The 25,048-nt window shown below is 40.9% G+C and overlaps 1 long non-coding RNA gene across 1 annotated transcript; it reads right to left on the bottom strand.

Moving 5' to 3' along the window:
- Nucleotides 1-1,377: 1,377 nt before the first annotated feature.
- LOC116229869 (uncharacterized) lies at nt 1,378-15,870 on the bottom strand. The gene is made up of 3 exons (XR_004167125.2): nt 15,258-15,870; nt 6,552-6,673; nt 1,378-6,410 (listed from the first exon to the last, which is right to left on the bottom strand). It is a non-coding gene; the product is annotated as an uncharacterized LOC116229869 (long non-coding RNA).
- Nucleotides 15,871-25,048: the final 9,178 nt, after the last annotated feature.

Genomic DNA, 25,048 nt, shown 5'->3' with positions numbered 1-25,048 from the left:
TATACTTGCTGACAATATCAGAGAAGATATTCAAGGATGCAGAGTTATGAGGTGACATGATCAGAGATGAGAGCGGCTCAGTGAATCCTGTTGCCACGAAGCAAAGAGGAGGAAGGGCTGGGAAGGGGTAAAGAAACCATGGAGAAGCTGCCTCCAGCTCCCAGAACAGCAGCTGCCAACCCTCACAACTTGGTGGCTCCTTCCTTGGACTCCAGCTGCTTCTCAAAGAGTGCTTTGGGTGACTGCCTGCTGTACAGGAAGGAAACTGTTGTTTGTATGCTTCTACAGTTCTGCCAACTATATCCCTTCAACATTTGAGATGATTTTGTTTTAAATCTGATTACAAATATATTTGACAGTACCTGTAATTCCCACCCGCTATTGATGATAATCTAATTTAACCACAGAATTTACCTAACGGAGTAAGGTGAGGCCTAGAGAGCAAACAATAGGTCATGTTACACACTGTCGAAATTGCAAGCCTTATTTAGGATGTGCTTTTCACATCCTCAACTTTCAGTTTATGGCTGGTTGGAAATACACAGTAAAGTTAAGTTTACCCAACTTTCACAGGGGATTTCCTATAATGAAAGTGTAGAACCACAGAGAGGTCAGGTTGGCCTTTCACAGCATGAAAACTGGTGACCTGGTGAAAACCTCTCCTCTTTCTTTTCAAGTCACTATTTACCTTCACGTTTAAAATAGCATAAACTTATTAAAAGTTTTGTTCAGCATCTCTGACATTGAGAAGGGCTAAGTTTGATGGACAAGAGAAAGACTGCAATAACTACCTGCGCACTGCTCTACTGATATATGTCAGATTTGACTACCTCACTAGCAAGCTGGTGCATTTATAGCAGAATTGTACAGTGTTGATCCACTGACTCATTACTAAGGCATTTTGGGCCCAGAGCCACATCTGAAGTAGTCTCTGCTAAAATGCTCAGGATGACCCCCTGGTCTGCTACTAGACCATCGGATGCCCCTGCAACACAAGACATCTGGGTACCATTCACACACTTGACAACATCTGGTTGCTTTCACCTATGGCCTACTTTCAGATGACAAATGTTATGCTCTGTTGTATTAAACACAGTAATTGGTGAAAGGATTTTGTCACCACAAATGAAGCAAACCTCTCTTGAGGAAATGAAACATCTTACTAACAGAGCTCCATTATCACTGAGGTATATCATCATAGAAGAGCAAACTAAAGACCACTTTAAGACTTCTCCCCTTGTCAGCAACTTTCAGGACTTAAATCCCCCCACATAATTCTTGGGACCCTCATTTTGCATATTGGGTTCCCAACTTCTATTTAATAAATTCAAAGAACTAGTTAATCTTTACTCTCACAGCCTGGAGACATAAATACCAACTAATAGTTCAAAGATGCAACTCGTGTTTTACAACCTGTTTTTTGTTTTTTTGTTTTTTTTTTTGCTGTTGTTTCATTGTTGTTGTTTTAGAAAAATGAAGGTTATGTGATTAACTAGAGCACCCTTCTAGACTCCACCTCCTTCTCCCCAGCATCCGTTGTAACCCTTAGAAGTGCATTTCAAAAATTAGAAAAAAAAAATAGAGAAAATTGTTTGCACCATTTTCAGGACGATGGAAAACACAAAACAATCCTATGCATTTAACTCTAACAAGAGTCCAAAAAATTTTATGAGAGAGCAGGTTCAGTAAAATAATAATAGCAGAACAAGATAACAAAATAGCATGCAACTTCCCTTGTATGGTTGCATGCCTACCCTATGTACTTTTGTGCAGTTTTCTTACAGAAGTTACAGAGCAAGAGTTTGTCTTCTCTCAACATAGCCATTTATAAATTATTCACATCAGATGTTGTATTCCTAACTTGACTGCTGGTAACTTCCTTGGGCAACTTCTGTAATGTAACCTGTACTGCTGTTGTAGTAACATCAGCTTTATCTCCCTAGTCTCTCTGTCCTAGTTATCTTTCCTTGTATATAATATGAATGTGAATTGCATCCTGCAGCTCTTGCCAAGCATGACAAGATCTGTTGGATCAGACAAGTCTAGCCTAGTGCTTCAACTCAGCAATAGGAAATGTTATAGAGTGATAGCACAGATCTCTCGCAAATCAGTCAGGCTTACATCATGCATTGTGCTCCACCACAAAATGAAGTCAACTTTTTCTGCTTGTGTGCTAATCAGTAGCAAAGCCAGAGCAAGAGCCACTATAAATGCCACCCAAGATGGGAAACAGCATTTACTAACCTTTAGGATCAGTAGTGTGAAGAGTAGAAAATGTAAATAAGCCTGCGTTTCAGAATCACTCTCTATCACTAGGTTTCAGATCTTTTCTAGCACTAGGCTGCCATTTCAGATTAGCCCAGATCATCCGCAGAGACAACTTAAGTGCTTCTCGAGTTCTTCGTCCTGCTGTATCTCCTCAGCAACGCATCACATTGCTAAACCACACCATCATCCGCGTCTGTTCAGTCAACTCCATGCTACCAGGGAGAGGAGAAACTATATGGCTAAGTTCAACAGTTGAGCAACTTCTTCTACAGAGCTTCATAGTCTCTTGGGGGTGGTTCTTGCTAGCTTTTAACAACTCCAAGCTCATCTGAGGCATCACTACTGTCCCAAAGTACACCAGAAGTTATTACTTCAAAACAAAAAAATGGATCTGGCAGAGAATTTTGGGACCTCCCCCAAAAACTAAGCTTACTATCTCACTGCCTCTGTTCTAGCAGAGTTAAGAGTCAGCGTTGAGGCATACATAAAAATCTAACCTGTTATCGACTGGTACACAACAACCAGATGACTCATGGATCAGACAATTAAATGAGAGAAAAAAAACAATAACCAAGAAACTCAAGATGACCAATTATGCTCTATGAAGGTTGCCAGGGCTGATTTGTAATCTGAAAATGAAGTCACAGAAAAGCATAAAAGTACTGCAGAAGGAGACAGGATAGCATCATCATAGTTTCAATCTCTCCCTGTTCCTCTCCTTTCTCCAAATGAAGAGGCCCTTCTGCTGCAAAGAATCCATTGTGGAGGGGGGGTTGGGAAGGGGTGTTACTGTTTGTTTTCATGGTTTGGGACTGTTTTCTTTACTTCTAAAAATACAATTTGTACCCCATTTCTTGGATATCTCCCAATTCTGGAAAAGTGGCACTCCAGGCAGCTAACAGTCCTCACCTAAAAGTAATTCACAAAAAACACTGCTGAAATACTACACAGTCCCCAACATGAATGTCAAGACACTTAATGATCACAGAAAAAGGAAAACAAAGCCCTCCATACTTCAAGATGCACACTTGGAGTAGATCTCCCACATCTACCTATGGAAGAGGCCAGGCAATATGTGAAAATTAATGGTACTCCCACACAGCGAGAAGAGGGTTCCATTATTAGAAAAAGGCAAAGAGGAGGAGGATGCCACCTCTTTCCTGTGTCATAGATCTGAATAGAATCTTCCACAGGAAATAAACCTAAGCAGTTTTTCCACAGTACTTTAAGAGAAAGGAACTCTTCTTTTCCTTTTCAAACCCCAATCTTGCTTCTTTGTAAAGAATCCAGCAACTTCTTGTATCATCGTGACTAGAGGTAGGAAAAAAAAGTAATATCACTGATAGCAGACAGGCACTTTTGGGACAGGAAAGAGGCAGTATCTGATCATGCTCACAATACTTGAAAGACAGTTGTTAAAATGATTCAGTTGAACTGGATCTGAACTAACCATTAACAAATAAGTCTTAAAGCTTTAAGAAAACTGAGAAACATTCCAGAGTAGAGGGCCTGCAGGAAGTGCTTATGACTCCATTATATGAATAGGAAAAAGATGCTTATTTTGTATAGAATTATTTGATTTGGAAGACATCCTTAAAGATTATTTGGTCCAATTTCTCTAAATGAACAGGGACACCCTACAGCTACATCAGGTTGCTCAGAGCTCCATTCAGCCTGATCTCATGTTTTTCCAGGGATAGGACATCCACCACTTCTCTGGGCAACATGTGCCAGTGCATCAATGCTCTTATTGCAAAAATAAATAAAGTCGTCGTCTTACATCCAATCTCCAAGTCTTCCCTCTCTTAGTTTGAAGCTATTTGCCTTCGTCTTATTACAACAGCTACTGCTAAAGCATCCATCTCTTTCTTTCCTGTCGCCCCTCCCTTTAGATAATGATATTGTATGCACATCCCATTAATTCAACATAAGTTTCATCTCCACTTAACATGATTATTTACAGCTTAGAAAAATGAGCACAATTGTTCTCAAGCATTGCTAGACAACCCTGTTTGAAATGGTTTGTGGTTGTTTTTTTGTTTGTTTGTTTTTGTCCATCTCTGATGGAATGGAGTTAATCAGACATCAGAATTCTTACATTTGTAACTGGGCCACATCCAAACATTCAGTTTCCATACCAAAGAAAGTGTAGAAGGCTGTAGACTTCACCCTTGTAAATACTGTCCAGGCACTGGGTAGACAACTGTTTTATTTTCTAAGCCTGTAGTATTTGGCAACTGCCAGCTTTATTTTTGTCGCTGGTTCAAGAGCCCTTGAACCATTAGGTCTTAATGATTTTACTAGAATGGAGTTTACACTTCACAAGTACTCTGTGCATTTTATTGGGTAACTATGAAGACGACCAGTAGCGATTCGATTCCTGCAAAAGGGAAAAGGTCTCCTCTTCCTTAGTTATTTGCATTCACTGCACTCAATTTTCTTTTGAGGCAAGAAAGTTGCCACTAGAGCCTGTAGGAATATCCTTTGTTAAGACAAAGGTGTAAGTGATGTGAATTACTCTTGGGGAATTTGTTCTGTAAACAACTTCTCCCTCCCCAGAAGAGTTCTCATGTGAACTGAAGCAACAATTAAGAAAATAAACTGAAGAATCATCAAATGAAACCCCACACAACTTCAGTTCCGTTAGCAGACAAGACAACAGCTCAGGCAGACACTAGCTCCTTTGGGATTTAGTGACAGACATCAGTGAGTTAATATCTTACTTGACCTCCAGATTTGTTCTGGCACTATAAAACTTTACAATGAACAGTTGCTTCTAAATACGTTCAATGAGTTGCATTATATAGCCTAGGAAAATAACCCAGGTTCAGTGGTTCCTCTCACTTGAAAGAGCTATTACCACAAAGTTCATTCTCTGGATATTCAAGGCCTCCGAGAGGTGCCCAGTACTGAGCTTGGACAGTTCAGGCAAACCAATGCTATGTTCCTGGGAAGAGCCATAACATGCTATGCCAACCTAGGCTAACTTCAGTTTCTTTTTCTCCTCTCATCCTGGTATTCTGAGCTTTCATTTTTATACTCACTATTCTCAGCATTTACATACCCAACATAGGAAACACAGTAGCAACCAATTTGTTTCTTTTACCTCTAAAGCTTAAAAGCTTTGCTGTAAGTATCTACTGAACTTCATCTGCCCTACAGCTTCCCTCCTGATCTCACTTATTGGGAAGTATAGATCCAATAGACTGAAGGGTCACAGTTTGGGAAGGAAACATGTACTCTAGGAACAGGTCTGACATAAAAGAGAAAGCTAACCAGTATACCTATGTGAAATTGTGTGTGCATATCACTAATAACATCAGCATGTCTAAAGGTGGTTTCTACAATATGTGAATTAAAGACAGAGAGAAGAGTCATGCCCAGAAAAGCAATGGGCAGCCTCTACAATCCCATGAGCCTGTTGTTAGCAACAGTTGCCAGCAAAAAAAGATAAGTATCTAAAGGGCAGGATTTTCCAAAGCTGTTTCAGTGCCAAGCAAACATCAACTTTGGAGAATGGAAATTCTCTGGAGATACTGCATTGCACTTCCTCCTACCCAAGGCATCAAACAAAAACAGACAATTTATTGACTAAACTATTCGCTCAAAGCAACCTTCTGAGCCTGAAACAGTTTCCCTTCTGCTTCCTAAGAAAGTCCCTCAGAATTTCCCTTTCTCCCTATCATTTGTGACTGGCCTTTATCCGTTCTACAAATCTGAAAGTTCAAAAGGGAGGGATTTTTCCTCTTTCTTTCTTCAGACCGATGACATTTCTTAAGGTGGTTTTTTTTTTTTTTTTTTTTTTTAAATAATCCCACTTTAGTGTGAGATAACTGCTGACTGAAGGGGAATAAAAATCCTTGCAAATAGATAAGTTGAACAAGACACAGCTAAGGCTATCACCCCAAACTTGTACAAAATTGTTATTTCCTGCTTTGGTGCTTTACAGTATGAAAAGCTCAGTTTGGTTCTTCCTTCAGGTTCAGTGGTTCAGTTCTTGTTATATCCCTTTAAGATCTGTGTCCGTTCCGTTGTGCTCTGTCAAGACATCACACAGGTGAGATGGAGAACAAAGATAATGCTCATAAACACAGATCTTCTTGAGAGGCTTATCAGCTGTGAGCAGGTGGTAAAACCAAGACCTAGTAGGACAAATCTGAGGTCAGACCACATCCCTGCGTCAGAAGACAGCAGGCCCAGCTCAAGGGCCTGTAAAATAAATTATACCAACAGTGGGAGGGAAATGCCACACAAGAGCGACATCAAAGACCAAGGAGAAATACCTGAAAGCCACACCCATGAAGTCCAAGAACTTCCCCCGTATTTCAATCCATCTCAGTTATCCTTGACCACGTTCATTTAATGAGAAACTACATAGAGGAATTCATATCATTTGGCATACTGCCTAAAGAAAAAAAAAAAGTAGTAATTTAAGTACCTGGGAGGAAAGGCAGTGAGAACTTCATTTCCCTCTTTTTTCAAACCCCCAATACAGCCTGCAGATATTTCTTCTCTGCTTGTGACCAGAAAAACATGGAACTCATACACATTCTTGGGCAGTAAAAGAGTTGACTAAACTGTAAAATATAATGAGAAAAAAAGATAATGGCAATAACTAGGCACCCATTAAGAGTCACCTTCATAAAAGTTGAGCTTTTTGCTCCTAAGAGGTAGCAATAATGCAGCTCAGATCATCTCTCTTCAAAACCAAGTCTTATTTTCCTAAAAAAAAAAAAATTCAGACCATCCAGTGTAGTGCTATTATTGTCAGTGCAAGCCCAACAAATAGTTTTACTGACTTAAGTTAGTTTAATAACTTCAGGACTCTTCACACAGATGTGTCTCAGCTGAGCTGTTTGCCATTGAACAGAGCGCACCAGAATCAGACAATGACACTGATTCCACCATCAGTTTAAGCAAATGTCAGAAAGAAAAGAAAAAAATCAAGTGAAGAATCAAAAATGAAGATCCTTGTTCCATGTTAACACTTTACTTCAGAATACCTCTATCTTCAAAGCTTATACAACAGTAAAACAAGACGTCAGGCAGAGAGCACTGGAACCATTTATTCAGACAGTAATTATCTTTGAAGACCAAAAAAAGGAAGAAAAATACACAATGCTGAACCCTTTCACTTCTTTCTGCATCATTTCTTTGAAGCTTAGGTTTTCTAGAACAAAATGTAGAAGCACATCTGCCTGTCTCATGTAACTGCAATCTCTTGGAAGAGCAGTTCTTTATTCTTCTTAAGAATGTATTCATCAAAAGAGAAACATTTTGTTGGAATGGTCAAAGAGCAGTGGAAACTCTCTGAAGAGGACAAAGAAATTGGGAGAAAGAGGAACTTGCGGTGTCTCTCTGGCAGCTCCCTCACAAAAAGGAACAGCAACTTCTTGGTTTGTCTTCATGTGTTTCATAAAAGGGCACGAGACCACCACACATCACCAGTCACAGGGAATAAGCCTCACCCAGCAAACGCAAAGCAGACAGAGATCAGGACACGCAAGGTACTGCTTGGGCTATGCTTTCTGAGCTTCCACCCAAAGAGATTTAAATCCACAACATTCAGAAACCCAACAGAACTTATGATGTGCAAGATGGGGATCAGTGGCTCTGAGAAGATTTCTTCAGGATTAAGAGCACAGAAGTGGCTCCCTAAATCAAGCCTTTGCCCTCAGATGCAAAACAAATGACAGGCCCTGCCCTGACATTCTGTAGGGCAGCTGTATTGTCTTGCAAGTCTCATTGCTAAATCTAGTGCAAAAGTCACAGTACTTAAAGGACAAAATGTGCTTCAAGAGAATGGGATACATTCACACTATTAAACATTACTGGCAGTTGACTCCTCTGTCTGACAGACCCCACAGGCAGCAGCCTAAAATATCTCAAAGATCTCCAGACTCCCACCTGGTCCTTGTATTGGCCCTTCCAGTGTCCGCACTGGCCCTTCAGCTAAGGGAACCATTTAAATTCCTCTCAAGAGAGGGCTGGAAACACGGATCACAGGGGATCTCAGTTGCCTGAGAATTCACTCAGACCCAACATAAAATGAAACTGCCCAATAACCACAGGATAGGAGCAATATTTGATCAGTGTTGAGAACTACTGACTTGCATACTGAGTGAGCACTTCCTTCCTTGTGAAACTTGAAATGAAATGTGCCACATTTAGCATCAGTCCCACTAGGCCACCCAAACTGTTCCCATTTTGCAAAGCTAAGAACAACTTCAGTCTGAGAGCTATTAGGTTATTCTGAAATCAAGAATTAAAGTTTAGTAACCAAAACACTCAAGCAAAGTGCTAACTTGGATGTGTTCCCTTTTTGGCCAGGCTCATCCAGAGTTCAGCTATTTTCCACCAAGCCTTGGAAAGGTGCGTGTGAGTTTGAATTTTGCATACTATGACTAGAAATAAACCTTAATTCCTATTTTATTTCCATGCATATGGATAAATTTCTTCTTACCAGCACTGTTTATACAAAATCAGGGAAATGGATGCAGTTTTCTGCTGTAGGACTCTGCTTTGGATACAGCTTTCCTCTGGGAACAGATCACACACCACCACTTCTATTCTTTAACCTCAAGAAGGAATGACTTGGCAGAGCAGATAACGCAGTCGATAACAAACATTCAGCCCTCAGAGACTGATGTGCTTCAAATAGGCAGCAGGAAATTCCAGCAGAACAGCAAAACAAAAGCAAGCCCAAATCCAGCACTCTACCCACCACGTGCTGCCTCCACCACATAGGTGGTGTGACCAAAGCGTGGGATGGAAGAAGGCAAGTGCAAACAAAGTACACAGTGAGAAAAGGACAAGGTACAGGAGTTTCAAACAGCTATAAATGACTAAACCAAACAATCCTTGAAACAAGACCAGCCTCCAGTTCTCCTCACCAGTGCTGTAGGTTCACTACAGTGCACCTGAAGAAGCCTTGCTCAGAACTTGGCTGTTATTCTAACACAATTCACAACCTGGGGATTGGGACACTCCCCAGGTGGCAAAGGGCACTTCCCTCCCTCCTCCTTCCCCCAGCCTGCCTTGAGCAGAGAGGATGAATTACCCATCAGTTCATCTACGTAAATACTAATTGTCATTGCTCACAAATCCCCAAGAACACTACTTCTAAATTAGCTGTTGAAGTAAATTACTTTAACTCCTTAAAGGAGAAAGACATGGTCATATCTGAGTATACAAAAACCTTATCCCTCACTTGATGTCATTAAAACTCTTTTCTTAAAAAGAAATGATGGGACAGCTGTCTAAGTGACACCTCACTTTGATTACAGCTTTCTTTCAGATTGGATTTAATTACCCAGTTTTGATAGAGATTGTTGCACCATAAGAACACACTCCAGGAAGGCAGTAATTTGCACTTGCAAACTCATAAACCTTTTATTAGCAAAGGTAAAAGGACCGCACAGTTACACGGTCAGAGGGCACTTAAACAAATGACAAAAGATTGCCATGGTGTAGACAAGGAATAGTAAAGGTGACATTTCTCTGCTGAACACTCTCTCGGGTTTCACTAAATTGAGAAAGTTTTCCTTTCCCATCCCTCCTCTCACTGCGAGAGCCAGTTAGCACAGGTTTGCTCATATAAGGTAAAAAAAAGGCACATAGGATACACACTTGAAGAAGCAATCAGTGACTAAGCTGCAAAGCTTTGCCAGGTGCATAACAAGTTGTTTCCTTCTTGACAGTGGCCTTCGTTCATCTGTTAAACTCTTTGGGCCAGCCCTTTCTGGCCACAGGTGCCTTCTCCAGCCTGTGCCACCATTCATTCCATTCCTATCACACATGACTGAGCCAGCAGCAAAGGTCAGTGAGTCAAATAGGTTGTCCAGTAGACCAACCAATTTATAGAATCATAGAATAGTTTGTGTTGGAAGGGACCTCAAAGATCATCTAGTTCCAGTCCCACTGCACAGGTAGGAATGCCTCTAATGGTAATATAACATTTTCCCCTCCTGCTCTCCCAGTTATGCTGACCAGCATCCTTAATGCACTGCAACAACATTATCTCCAGCTTTAACAGATCACTCTTGGAAAATGCCATTCTAACTCATTTTACAAGGAGCATATCAGTCCTGCAAGGGTGAAAAAGCCTTCAAAAGTAACAGTGCCACCCTCATTCCATGGAAAGAAAAAATGTGAATCTGTTTTCTCTGTGACAAAGCCCCCCTATTCTGCATGTGCTTGGAACAGTCGGTTGTTTTCCTTTTTGGTTGACTGCATTATGTTGCAGGCTGAATGAACATGTTCAGTAAATAGCTTCACACCCATCTGACGTCTGCATCATGACAAAGACATTGCCAAGAAGTTCAAATTTTACAATTTAATCATATGCTTTAATCACTGTGCATGCCTTAACTACGTCAAGTAAGTTAGTGTGCTAAAAAGAAGTGGTATTTAGTGTTGTAATTCTTCTGGAAATTATTCTTCATCAAAAAGTCTTACTCAGTTAATCGTTCTAGCATCTCAAAGCAAGGCCCAAATAATTACTTCATCAGATTAATGAATAGTGGATTAATTCTTAAGTTTGAAATGCAGTAGTTTCCTCAGCTTCCATTTCATTTAAGCCAGCACTTTAAAAAAAAAAAAAAGTTAAAATAAAGATGTTAAAGACTGAACAAAGTAATTGCTTTGAATGCTTTTCTGTCTGATGACTGAAACATCTGGGCTGCACTGCACAGACTGAAACAGATCTTCTTTAGCGTACCAAGAACAATTGTGGTGGAGGTTCTGCATAGACATTGATATTTCAAGCAGTGTCAGCTTAATTCAGAAAGAAATGTTACTCCAGCAGAATCTCATCCTGGTAAGATAAATTAAGGGCCAGGTGTTCCAGCTAGAACAATCCTGTAGTTTTGCGTCTTATTCTTCATATCAAGCAGCACCTTCCTTGCTAATTTTTAGGCATAAGTTTAAACTTCAGTGGGGAAGTAGCAAAATCACGTGGGTGGCAAGAAATAAGGTTCTCATGCAATTCAGATGCGATTTGGTATTTCAGGTCTGATTTCAGGACTTCTCCCCTAGCTTTGACTTTCTTACAGATATTTGTCAGAATCAGAAACCCCACAGGGACTCTGTGGGAGTAAAATGTACAAAGCCAGAGATGCAAGCAAGCTGTCTTGGCAGGAAAAATCAACTTCAATTGACTCGTGTCAGAAGCAAAACTGTTAGAAGTGTTTTTTTTTTTTCTTATCATTCATTTTCTAGGAGATCTGACCTCAGGGTCACTTCTGTTTGCTTCTCTCACACCTTTCTCAGACCCCATAAGCTGGTCACACCTATTGTATTTTGAGTTCTTTCTTCACAAGGAACAGCCTTGCACACTGCAGAGCACCAGCCAGCACGCTGCCTTCCTTCAGCCCTACAACAGACCTGCTGCTGCCTAGCAGCACAGAACAGACACATGGAGCCCCAGTCCCTCCAGATTCATCCTGCCCTCCAGGCCAGGACACAGGATAAGACTGCTGCTGGTACTTTTGCAGAGCAGTCTTCTGTAGAGTGGAACATTCATGCAAAGCTGAGAGGGAGGATAGAGTCAGTGTATGAACTTTATTTAAAGGAAGATATGGAATAAGCTTTTTTTGCCTAAGTTAATTTTCTTGTTTGAAATAATAATCATTACAAAGGAGATGGAGGCAACCACAGTGGAAGTTTGTCAGAGACGTGCAGACTGCTCTATGTAAGATCTATGAGAAAACTCAAACAGGCATGGATTTTATGATAGTTTCACTTGAGCCAGATCATTCCCTACATCAGTTACATCAACCAAAACACATCCCCTGCTTGCTCATCTCAAACCACCACAGAACAGCCCACCAGCAGCCTTCCACCAGCTCTCAAACATCAGTCACACACGCTGAGCTTAACTCTTGCACTGCACAAAGCTTATAGTGACCAGCCTGAGAGATGATACAGCTTTCCAACACAGAAGACATCCATCACAATGTTATAGCTCAAATTCAACTTTCCACAGTCCAGCCACAGCACCATAGCACAAAGAAGGAGGATCTAGGACCAGGATAGGAGTCCCAGCTGGCATTGTGTTCCTGCTCTCAACAAAGACACTGAGTATCAGGAAAGGGCTGGTAAATTAAGCAGGTCTTGACCACAACGGAAGAGCATAGAAATTCAGCTCTGTTACTAGATTTAGAGAACGAGCACACAAGCTTCAGCCACTGTGGGACTAGTGGAATCCTCACCATTTGGGGCCTCGTTTACCCCAAGCAGCACTATTTCACCAAAAATAATAGGCAGCACTTTCTCCCTTCCCACACAGCACTGACTCTGAAAAGATGACTACCTTGGCTAAACCACCACTTTCACCACTAGCATCATCTCTGAAGCACAATGGGGAGAGGCCACTACTCACATGTTTGTATTCTCTAAGTTACAAGATGCTGAGAGGATGGCAAGAGGAAACCCAAAAAGCCCTTTTGTTTTATCCTTACTCTATTTTTTTTTTTTTTTAATCTCTCTGAGAAAGTATCTGATTTAACAGCCTCCTCAAAAAAGCTCTTTCAACCAGTATTACTCCTATAGCTTATTATCTAGAGTTGTGTTTTGCTGTAGATATGCCAATGGGAGTCATGTTTGGTAGAATCTGAGATATAGTGTTTACATGTCTTCATCAGTACAACACCCCCTAGGTTTCACCACCTTCTCTGATCTCCAATGGCTACAGAGCAAGAATTCCCAACAGCAGACTGAAAGCTCAGGAACTGTAACGGCATGGCTAATGATTCACATCCATCCCACCCAAGAAAACAAATTCCTGCTATTATACACACAGAGTGTAAAAATAGACATTGAACCACCAAAAACTAAGCAATAAAAATACCTTATTCCCATCTATAGAAAAATGTATGGCAGCAAACATTAGAATATCTTTCACTCTTTTGCTTTTCTAGAGACCAAAAGAGCACCAGGTGAAGTCAGCAACGTGGAAGGATTCCTAAGAGCCAGCAAACCTAAAAAATGGAATGGTAAGCTATGTTTTCTTGTGTTGCAAAACATCTGAAGCCTGTAGGCAGAGGGAATTTCTTTTAATTGCCAAAAGAATATAATCTCAGGAGCAAATTATGGCTACACATTTGCCATTAACTTCGCCCACATGAGAACGCAAGAGGGAAGTATGGGTCTTGTACTTGTGACTGAAACTCATCCCATCATGACCACCGAGAAAGCTTAGGTCTACAGGCAGGACTTACACCCCCACACCAAAACGAGATGACAAATCAAGCCAGGAATGATAAGCCATCCAATTTTGTATCCAAATTCTCTTCAAAGATACGGAAGTTATTTTCTCTAGCATAACTTGTGCCCCATTTCATGTCTATGACCTCTGCTCTAGCATTCTGATGAAGTACTCAGAATTTCTATTTCTCTCACTTTACTAGGATGACTGTCTGGATGTTTGCTTGCTTGCTGATTACATCTCTACCCAGAGGTAAATATACAATAATACACATCCAAGAGTTGTGGAAATATTTACACATGAATACATAAACACTTACGATAACGATTCACTAAGAATCTTCGAGCAAAACAAACAAGTGTGTGCTGTGTTGTGCTTTGAATTTATTTCATCAGAGTCCAAGGCTTACAAGTGCAGGCAATAACTTAGAGATAAACCATATCTGAAATAAGGGTTTTTGAGATGTAGGCGCTTCCAGCCCACAGATCTCCACCTGTAAAGATGATCTTGGCCATATCCTTAAAACAATCTGCCATTTCCATAAAATTAAGGATGGGTTGGAATCTCATTCTTTGCAATCCTGACCACCTTGGGTCCCTTTTTAAGTTAACTTAAAAATTCAGGAATGTAATGAATCTACAGGAGTAACCAGATAAGCAAATGGACCACAGCCCAAGATCCTTCTCTTTCCCTGAGCCTTTGCACATTTGCTGCCAAGTTCTAGCAGTTTGACTTTCGGAATTGCATAGACTAGATATCACAATCTTCCCTATAAAAGAAGTTCATATCGATAAGAAAGTTTTCTACAAGCTACAGAGGCAACTTCCTGTAATTTCTCCTTCTGAAGATGAAACTTAACAACATTAAGAGATCTACTCAGAGTTAAGATTTCTCCATTTATCTGAAGTTCTTACATGCAAAGCCTAAGAACTTACATGTCTCGTTCTTACATGCAAAACACGCATTTCGTGAAAAGCCTATTGCAACTAAAGATGAATGCACCTGCAAGCATTTTGAGCTTTGACTCATTTTTGCCCCTGTAATTAAGGAAGTTCAAGTTCAATATTTCCAAATGAGCAACTGGGATTACAAATAACCTCCTGCCCAATCCAATTGCTTTGACACACATGTGAGACAAGATACATAGAAACCACGCAATGTTACCTTGCCAAAGTAATATTTCAGTTTGAACTCATAGATATTCAGAAACACAAAAGCTTTCCCATTGCCACATGCCTAACATCAGAACATTTCTCTACTTAACCCATTACTTCTGAAGCTTCCTTCATTTAATATCAGAAACACAGTAGTATTATCAGTGAGAAGAGGAAAGAGAGAGAGATGCAAGAGCTTTCCAACCACCAGGCCCTTTTCCACAAGGCACAAACTGTGGATCTCCTACTGGCATTACACTTTCCTTCAGTACAACCAATTACCTCATATTACCTCCAGGAGTGGGAGGAGAGAACAACAAAAAAGGCCTTATGAGCATCTCTGCACCACACTGTTGTGGAAGCAACAGTACTTATTTGTTACAGAAATCACATTAATTAATTAGATTATCACTCTAATTCACATAGATCATCTCAGCATTTTGGTCATGGTTTTTTGTTTTTGCCAGCATTTAAAACAAGTTGCTTTTAAAAGAACAGAAACATAAAACAAGCTCAAGCCACATGTTACACGAGTCTTCCACCTACAGGTACAAGTTGTGTACCAAAAAGCATTTTTGCCCCAAACCCCCCACACAGCTTCACAGGTAGATCAGATGAGCAGTACTCACCATACTCTACACGCCCCAGCAGCAGGCTTCCAGCAGCCCTGATGTTCAACTCTAAAGAGCTTCAGCCTCTGTACCAGCAAACACCCTACACCCAGTCTTCTGCTGTAGCGAGGATCTTGACAAGAAGCTTAATAAAACACCATCTAACCAGTAACATCTATCTCCTTCTCAAGGCTGGCTTTCACACTCAGTTTACATCTGGGTCTGCTTTTCCCACCTATCAAAGATCTCACAGACCTGTAGGCTCTGTTAATCAGTTCATTAGAGCCAAATTTCAGCCATCTGTTCTTGCCCACAAACAACTCCAACAAAGCCACCTCTTACAGCTTCTTGCTGTCCTGATTTCACCAGCTGGAAGAGTAGGGCAAGGTGGATTGGAGCCCTCATTTGTTCATACACTCTCTAGAAGCATTACGAGGTGTGTGCTCTGCATCACACATGAAAGGAAGAGTTATGCTAGGCTTATGTATGCTGACCACTGGTTTTCTCAGCATTCAAAAAGAGGCTGAAGAGACAAAAGGAAAGCTGATGTATTTATCAAATTTAGAAGTGATCACAGTCTGGAGATAGATAGGAGAGGCTCTTCAGAGCTGAGGCCGCTCTCTTTCTCACCCTTCCCTCCTTCAGCCCTTCCAGGTGTGCTGGGTACAGCCAATATAGCACTGGGGGAAGCTGCTAATCACAGGTCTGAGGCAACCTCCTTGGGGCGTACAGAGTAAGGTTTGCTCTAACAGAAAGTGTGCAGTAGGTGCTGGACTTCATTAAAAATAAAATATTATGGCCATTATTTGGATATTTGGGGGGACCAACTTTTTACTTAGGTAGTGATAGGATGTATTTAAACTGAAAGAAGGAAGATTTAGGTTAGATATTAGGAGGAAACTCTTTGTTCAGAGGGTGGTGAGGTGCTGGCACAGCTGCCCAGAGAAGTTGTGGTGCCCCATCCCTGGAGGTGTTTGAGGCCAGGTTGGATGGGGCCCTGGGCAGCCTGAGCTGTGGGGGGCAGCCCTGCCCATGGCACAGGGTTAGAAATAGGTTGATCTTTAAGGTCCCTTCAAAGTGAGCCGTTCTGTGGTGATATTATATTACTGTAATTTGGGTCCCAATTGAGAATGTCATCAATGTTTTGATGCAATCAGAAAACAATTGAGCTTTCTGCACAACAGGAGGAATCTCTTTGCAATGACAAATAGAAGTAGCTCTGGGAATATGTGTTTTTACCAGCTAGAGGTTTAAATTGTTGGGTGAAAGAGAACTGGGATTTTCAGTTGAAAAATCTGCAAACCTAAGAAAAGCATATGTTGACTAAAAAGGTTTAATGGAAGACACTTATCCCTGCCATTTAGCAATCTGAATGATAGTTTTCCTTCTGCTTTTATATCTGTCTCAATGTACATACTCTAAAAACAAGCAGGCCTCAAAATAGATACAGATAAATATAAAAACAGAGGCCTGAGTGTGTAACCAGCAAAGCCCTGGCTGGTATCAGCAACCTGAAGAGAGAACTGGGACTCATTTTAGTTTTCAGCCCAATCTGGTGTGTTTACAGGCCTACACAGGAATGGCAACAATGCCACCAAGAACATTTATTTCTGTATCTAGTCTGATGAATTACCCCAGATGCTTCACAGTATTTTGGCCATGAAAGCAGATTGAGTTCTTTCACAGTGAGATTTAACTTTTATTCCTGCCACAATCCCAAACTCCTGCTGATTTTGTTTTAGCTCCCTGCTGGGGATGGAAGTTTCCCATTCAAATTAATTCATCTGTATTTTAATTCACTACATTGTTTTATGAAATAGGTTTTGTCAAAGCATTAATTTCACTCTATGCTGCAAATACCTTGTTGTCCATGTCTTGAAAATCTTGTTTTTATTTAAAAAAAAAAAACAACGAAACAACAACAACAACAAAAGCTAAATACACATTGCCTTTTTCCAACCTGCAAATGTAACATTAAAATCTAGTCCGGTTTTGTAAGCCTAATAAGTTGTTCAACATTATAGGCCTGAGAAGTGGATCCATGTGAACCTCATGAGGTTCAACAAGGCCAAGTGCAAGGTGCTGCAGCTGGGTCAGGGCAATCCCACGTATGTATACTCACTGAGAGAACATATTGAGAGCAGCCCTAAGACTGCATCTCCCTGAGTCCTTGCAAAATTCATTTAGCTACTGGGGGAATCTCTTAGGGATGCTGGGAGAATAAATACACTGAGGAGTAGGAAAATCCAGGACACAAGTGTTAGTAGCAGCCTTGGGTGCTCGCACATAGACTTACAGAAAGCAGCTTTGTTCTGTCAGGCTATCTTCATTATGTCAGGTCCTCCAAGGCAGAACCTGCACCTTATGAATTTGGAGCCATGATCAGATGTAGTGAGGATAGCAGTGAGGATCAGGCTCTTCCAATACTTTCCTACTGACAACGCAACATCCTTTTCACGGTTCTCCTTTTTTTGTTCAGCCAGACTTCCTCCCTACCCAAAAGTTGTTTAATTGCTTTATCCTGTCTCCACTTCCCTGAATCACTTTCTGCCCTTTTGAGCTGATTGATATAAACTGTCTTACACTTAAACTCAAAGATTACTGTTCCCAGAAGCCAAGAGAAAAATCGCCAGCTAAGCAGACAGACTCAAGCAGCAGCCATGTTGACAGAGTAGATGCAAACTGTGTGCAGCAGCATCTGCCCCTCTGCACCTCTCTCCAGCTGGGCACTGAGCACATAGGGCCCTTAGTCCTGACGCAGCCCATGTTCCCTCCTGTCTGGCTGGGAGCAGGACACTGTCAGAAATGGGAAAGAGAAGCTGTAACAATGCGAGGAAGCCAAGTTATAGGAAACTCAGTGTCCCTGGTACTGCTCTGTGATGAGAAAGTTGTCTGTTTGTATTCCAGGTCAACCAGACATGACGTGCCATGCATCTGTGGGAGAAACTGTTGTGTTGCCCTGCATCAGCACCTCTCCTGAAGAGCTGAACATTCCCCACTCGAAGCTCTACTGGCAGATAGAGGATGACTTAGTGCATTTCCTTTTTGAAGGGCACGATGATCTGGAGTCTCAGGATAAGAAATACCGTGGCAGAACCAGTCTTTTTTTAAATGAGGTGAAGCACGGCAACTTTTCCTTAAAGCTCTCCAACGTCCAGCCAGAGGATGAAGCTGTGTATAGTTGCATCTATAGCCAGTCTGGGCATCAAACACAGAAATCTAAAATTAAGCTCAAAGTATCAGGTAAGAATTTTTTCTTAATTCAGAGGGAAGGAGCTGAAGGCAGCATTTCTTGCTGACAAGCCACATACAGCAATTGATTTGGCTGAGCTCAACTTTTAAAGCAAATCTTCACTCAGTTTCTCTTTATTCCTTGTTTTTCTTGGAAAAAAATGTGAAGGGAATTGAATAAAGCATCTTTGATATGCATCAGCACAGAATGTCTGCAGAAGTAGCAGGACTCCCAAGGTCACGCTGCCTGGCTTCTCCTCCTCCCTAGATTCTTTAATGATTAATGAGCTCTCCCAGACCTGTAAGCATTTGGTTACTGAAGGCTCTGCACTGCCCAGGATCCATCTTGTCCCCAGAGAGATGCAAAGTTTATTTCATTATTTGTTCTTGCATCTGTGAAGCAGACTGCTGGCACTCCAAAGTCCAGGTTCCAGATGACAAGACTGTTACTCATTACATTTTCCCTGGTCTGGAAGGCCTGGATCTGATTGCAAGGCTGGACTCATACCATGAAATATTATTTCTCTTTCCTAGGAAAGCAACCAAGACTACAACACATGCTTAAACAATGCCAAGCAACTCTAGCAACTTGCTTGCATTGTCTACATGTGTGACCAGTGAATGGTATTTGGTTTGACCAGCTGACTGACTAAAAAAAAGCAAATTAAGAAAATCAAAACAAATCCTTGTTTGTTAAGGTTGCTTGAAGAGATCAGCTGGAAACTTTCATTGCGGTCAACCACACATTTCATTCAGCTTGAAACAAAGACTTGGTTTCAAGCAATATGAACCCCTTAATAGCTTTGTTTTAAAGCATGTAATTCTCAAGAGACAAGTGTTTTAGAAATGTAAAGTGAAATGCTTATATTCAGCAAAATTAATCTGCTACAGCTTTCAAAATCAATATTTTATTTTATTTTATTTATTTGAAAATGCGGAACCAAACTTTTCATCAACTCATTTTTGGGAGCTGTAAAGCATCTTTTCCTCTGATTTAATTTTGTGACCAAATTTAAGCTTTTGTTTGATAAAAGTTCTTTCTCAGAAGAAATACTAGCCCTTAAATTGATTACTGGTACCTATTTCCTAAGCTAAAACAAATAACTTTGATTATTGTGGGTTGTTTTTCCAGACTCACCTAGCACTGAGGAGAAACACGAGTCTTCCGGTAAGGCAGTAATCCTTTACCTGCTAAGTGCCTATGCGATCAGCTTTAATCAAATTAATTGAATTAAATTATTTTAATTTGAATTTGAGAGATAGATAAGCTGAGCTGAATAGAGAAAGTCCAAGACACATCAAACAAAATACAAACTTAGGTACAGCTGTTTGAACAGGAAAAAACATCTTCACCACTAACACAGAGAGAGACCACAGAAACACATCAAAGTGCCAGTGGTCTCCAGTCCATAAAGTCATAACATTGTGTTGGAAGGGACCCTTAAAGGCCATTTAATCCAACTCCCCTGCAATGAATAGGGAGACCTGCAGCTACATCAGGTTGCTCCAGCGTGACCCTGAATGTCCCCATGGACAGGGCCTTCATCCACCTCTCTGGACAACCTGTGCCAGTGCCTCACCACACATACTGTAAAAAAATTCTTATATAAATTCCCCCCTTTTGTTTGAAACCATTTCCCCTTGTCCTATCACCATTGACCCTGCTAAAGATTCTGTGCATTTAATTGTGTAAATACAATAGAGAAAAGCTGTCCAGCATGTAGACACCTTTTAGATTTATACTTCCTAGGCAACAAAAAAAAAACTTTAAAAATTAAAGGCAGCATTCTTTTTATCAAAGAATCATAGAAAGGCCTGGGTTGAAAAGGACCTCACAGGCCATCTAGTTTCAACCCCCCCTGCTATGTGCAGGGTCACCAACCAGTAGACCAGGCTGCCCAGAGCCACATCCAGCCTGGGCTTAAATGCCTCCAGGGATGGGGCATCCACAACCTCTCTGGGAAGGAGATTTTAGACCTAAGACAACTCATCTTGTAGGCTTAGAGGTCTTTAAATCATATGAAGTTACATTTAAGATCATCATACACCTTCAGTGGCACAGCACTACAGAAGGACACTGTAAAGGCAGATAGAACAGGAGCTTGAATATCTCTGGCTGTCACTTCCACAGGAAATACGGTATAATCAAGGGTCAAACTGTTTAATGTTGCAGCAAGGGAACTTTCTGAAAACAAAAGGTAAAGAGTGGGGGTGTAAAAATGGCTGCATTTAAATGAGATAATTGTGTATTTTTTTGGCTTGGTTGAAAACTTTGGCAACTTTTCCTCAGAAAACAGAAACAATAATTAACATGAAAAGGTATTTTCAATAGAGGAAAAAAAAAGGGGGGGGAGAAGGAAGAGTGTTTCAGCTTTGCAGTGGGGCAAACTGAATCACACACCTTAACCAGCTAAAAAGTTCCATACTGATTGATAGATTGGAGGGGTTTGGGGAAAGGGCAAAAGCCTAACTTTTGAAATATAACATTTTAAAAAGAAAAAAATATTTCCTTTAGGCAACAATTTTTTAGAGAAAAATGTCAGGCACAGTTTTCATTTTTTTGTTATTATTGTTATCAGCTATTTCTTAAGAAAGGTGGGGAAATGTTTTGTTGCAGTTGCTATTTTGGAACGGACTTGGCAATGTTAAATGAGCTGCTGAGAGCAAAGAGGCTGTATGCAGAAATAGCTTTCACATTATGTAGTCATTACAACCAGATGAGCAGAGTTTTTTATTGATTTTTTTTTTTTCTTTTTTAACAAAGCAGAAATATTGCTGATCTGTTTCACCACTGCTTTGTTTTTCTTCATCTGTTTGCTTGGTTGATTTTTTTCTTTATTATTTTGAAGAGCCTGATTTCACTGTCACTTCACTGCTACCATTTCTTGGGAGAGTCCTTCTGACTCAATAAAAACCTATTTGGAGTTTGTTTCAGAAATGAAAATGCACAAGCCTGGCAGAGGCCCACAAGACCTGTGAGACTTGCTATAACCTTACATCTACAACAGGGTGTTACTGACAGCTCCCAACATCAACTTCTTTTATATACAACATTCTCCTAAAGAATGGAAGGAAGAAAGTCACATCCAAGCTAACAACTGTGACACACTAAAAGCCTGGAGGAGCTGAGATACCACAGCAAAAGAAGCAGCTTAAAAATTGGTGTAGAAAACAACATACAGCTTCATCTTTGCAGAGAAGGGCTTCAACCTAAACAGTGACAGGAAAAAAGTTCTGTACTATTTTAGTCAGGAGTTCAAAATCTGTTCTGTTTGCTTGTGGACTACATTCAGTATGGGCTGCAGGTACCAGCTGTGGCAGGGCTACTCTGGGTCATGTGCCAAACCATGCACTGGCTTATGCACCCATTGCATGACACAGTGCTACAGCTGTTTGCGTAGCTTTTTAATATTCATTGCCTTTATTCATGGACTCTCAATCAAAATGCCTACCTCAGGCTCTCACTTTGAAGAATTATAATTCATTTAATAGTCTTTTTGTTGCTGCTCTATCAGGATTCTAAACAAGTATTTCCAGCCATCTAGAAATGGAAGTTATATTGATTGATGCTGAGTGTCTGTAGCACTTTTAGGAAAGACAAAACATTATTTGTCACAGTACCTTGAAGCAGGTTTTTCTGGATGGTACAAACACTCACACACATGGCCTCAAGTTGTGATAGGGGAGATTCAGGTTGAATGTTAGGAAAAATTTCTTCTCAGAAAGAGCAATGGGGCAGCAGCACAGGCTGCCCAGGGAGGTGGTGGAGTCACCATGCCTGGAGGTGTTCAAGAAACGTTCAGATATTGTACTGAGGGACATGGGCAGCAGGGAAATAACAGTGGTAGGTAGATGGTTGAACTGGATGATCATGGAGGTCTTTTCCAATCTTGGTGACTCTATGAAAAATTAAAATTTTGAAAACAAGCCAAAATCCACAGGATTTTATTTATTGTCAGTTTTCCTGGAGGGCATTTATATAAAATATATTACACAAAATCCAAAAGCGTTCCTTGTCAAGTCACTGGTTACATGCAGACCTTCTCTTTTTTAACTTTCCAGGACGCACTCAGATTTCCTTGAGAAGTGCTGGTGATGCACCACATCTGGATATACTTCCCCTCTCTTTTCATCTCCTGGTGGCAGTAGGAGTTTGTCACCTGTACCTGGGGAAGCTGACCTTCTTCCCCTTGGAAGCTGTCCTTGATAACAGAGCTTTACTAGGGAGAACAGCTCCGTAAGGTCAGCATGACAACTGCTCCAGAGCCACATGAAATGAATACCATCATCTGAGCATTGACCCAGCACTAAGGTGCCTATGTCTTCTATTTTGGTGTTCCAGAAAACCAAATGCAGCTGAACTCATAGCTTGCTTTTCTTTTGTTCCTGGAGCCCAGAGGTAGTGCTGCTAGTACTAAGTTTTTATTCTGAATGTTGCGATTCTGATTTAATGACAAGATAAAAGGCTCATGAAGCCACAGGGTCACACACTGTCAGACCCTTGTGAGATCTTTCACCTAAGAACTCATCCGCTGTCCTTCAGGAGAACTGAAAGCAGGAGAAGAGACAACTTCTCTCTCTCAGATAAAACGTGGAAGTAGGAAGAGGCTCATGTCGTGATACGTAAGGATGGAAATCTTGTGAAACTTGAGCCTGTGGAACTTGAGTTTCTGTTTTATTGCTAAGCGTCATGGTCTGTCATCAGAAGTATTTTTTCCGAAAGAAATGGACTATTTCTTCATCAGAAGGGTGAAGCTGACAGAGATGATGGTGAAAGTTCAGAGAATATCACTGCAGAAGAAGGAAGTGATGCAGTATAACAAATCACTTCCTTATAAACCAGAGGCTTTAGAAGGCCGAATTCAGCATTTTCTTTTTGCCATGAAGCACAGAAAAGTAAAAGTGGTCATTGTATAAAAGCTCTATTTGTAACCTGGAACCGTGCAAGAAGAAATACTTACTGTGACAATGTTCCTAGCTTAAAAATGCTACCTTGTGGAAGAAATTTTAGAATCTGGTCAAAATGATTGTGGCAGTTACCCATGCAAATGAAATGAGTTCTTAAAATGTCCAATCCAGGTAGTATAAGATGTCCTGTGTAAACTAAGATTGAAAGGATCCTGAATAGGAATATTATCAAGAAATGGCCAAGCTTTGTTTCAGGCCAGAACTGCAGCAACAGCACTATTGCAGAACTGAGATTCTGGTGAACTACTCACCCTGTCCTGCAGGGAGAGTGATGAAGTCATTGTGGCAGACAGAGGAGAGTGACTGAGAAAAATGCATGTCAGGTCATCCAGATTTGGAACAACTCACCCTCTTTCCAAAGGAAAGATAGGATTGTTTTTGCAAGAAAAGAAACAGAATAAAATAGGGCTTTAAATGGTATCCATTGAGGTAAAGGAGACTGTTAGCTTTAACCTTCTTTAGCAAAGGGCTATTTATGGTGGGGAAGTGAGACCAAGTCCCACTCACAGCTGCAGGAAAGCTCAGTTGGTTTTTAACTGCTGTGGGTACTTCGTCTATCACCTCTGGTCCCACTTCAGGAAAAGATCTGAGTATGAGAATTGTGTATACTGTGATCTTCCCTTTGGCGTCCTACCCTCCAGAGGTTTGTCTCAGATTCTGTGTATTTTTCAAAATGAAAACTGATTAAAAATAAAAACAAAAGTGATTAAAAAAAAAAAAAAACAACTGCTAAAAGCAATGGCTTGGTATCATATCAAAGTTTTTCATTTGTACTCCAGTTGTACTAACAGTTTGCTGATCTCCCTGTTCTATCAGTAGGTTGGAAAGGTGGGATCTGTAGAGGTCCATGGGTCCCAGAACTCTGAGTTCCTTGCTCCCATCCCAAGGGCTGTGTGACTTCTGAAATCATCCTGAACACAGGATGGCCATCTGAAAGCAGCCCCTTTAAACAGCTATCTACTTTTCAAAAGGTGCTGAGGCCTGTGAACAATATGAGCCCCTCCAATCACAAGTGGACACTGTGTGACCAGACAGGTGGACAAATAATTACTTACATAAGGGTAGGCGTGCAGTGCTACAACAGTGCCTCACTGCTGTGAAGGCAGACAGCCCACAGGTATGCTCAAGAGCTGGCACTGGGCTTGCTGATGCTTATGAGGAAGCTCCGAATTCCTCAAGCCCTTCTTCAACCCTAGAAGTATTCTCTCTGACACTTGCAAGCTGGAATGAATCATAAGCACAGGGGCAGATGATGGCTGGAGGAATACAGGGCGGGGGGAAGAAGCCCGGATGAGTTTATAATATCCTCTGCAATCATACTTTTTTATTACTCAGATTTGCACTGGTACTTGGGATGTTTAAACATCCCTGTTTATTATATTTTCCCATGGCTGTAGTTAATGCCATTCTCAGTAGTAATGCACTACTAGCATTCAGCTTTCCTATGAGACTGCAAGGGATCATCTGAATTACTGCCAAACCTTGATTTGTCCTTCTTCGCCCACACGGTGATGTGACGAGCAACTGTCTTACAGTTCCCTCACTGTGCAGACATGAGCAGCACATACTACTTCTGTTTTCCAGAGTTTCACTATGAACTAAAGGGATAG

The sequence above is a fragment of the Phasianus colchicus genome, chromosome 1, assembly GCF_987193195.1.
Source record: "Phasianus colchicus chromosome 1, bPhaCol1.hap1.1, whole genome shotgun sequence".
Classification (NCBI taxonomy): domain Eukaryota; kingdom Metazoa; phylum Chordata; class Aves; order Galliformes; family Phasianidae; genus Phasianus; species Phasianus colchicus.
The sequence above is the reverse complement of the archived record's forward strand: the minus strand, read 5'-3'. Positions and strand labels throughout refer to the sequence as shown.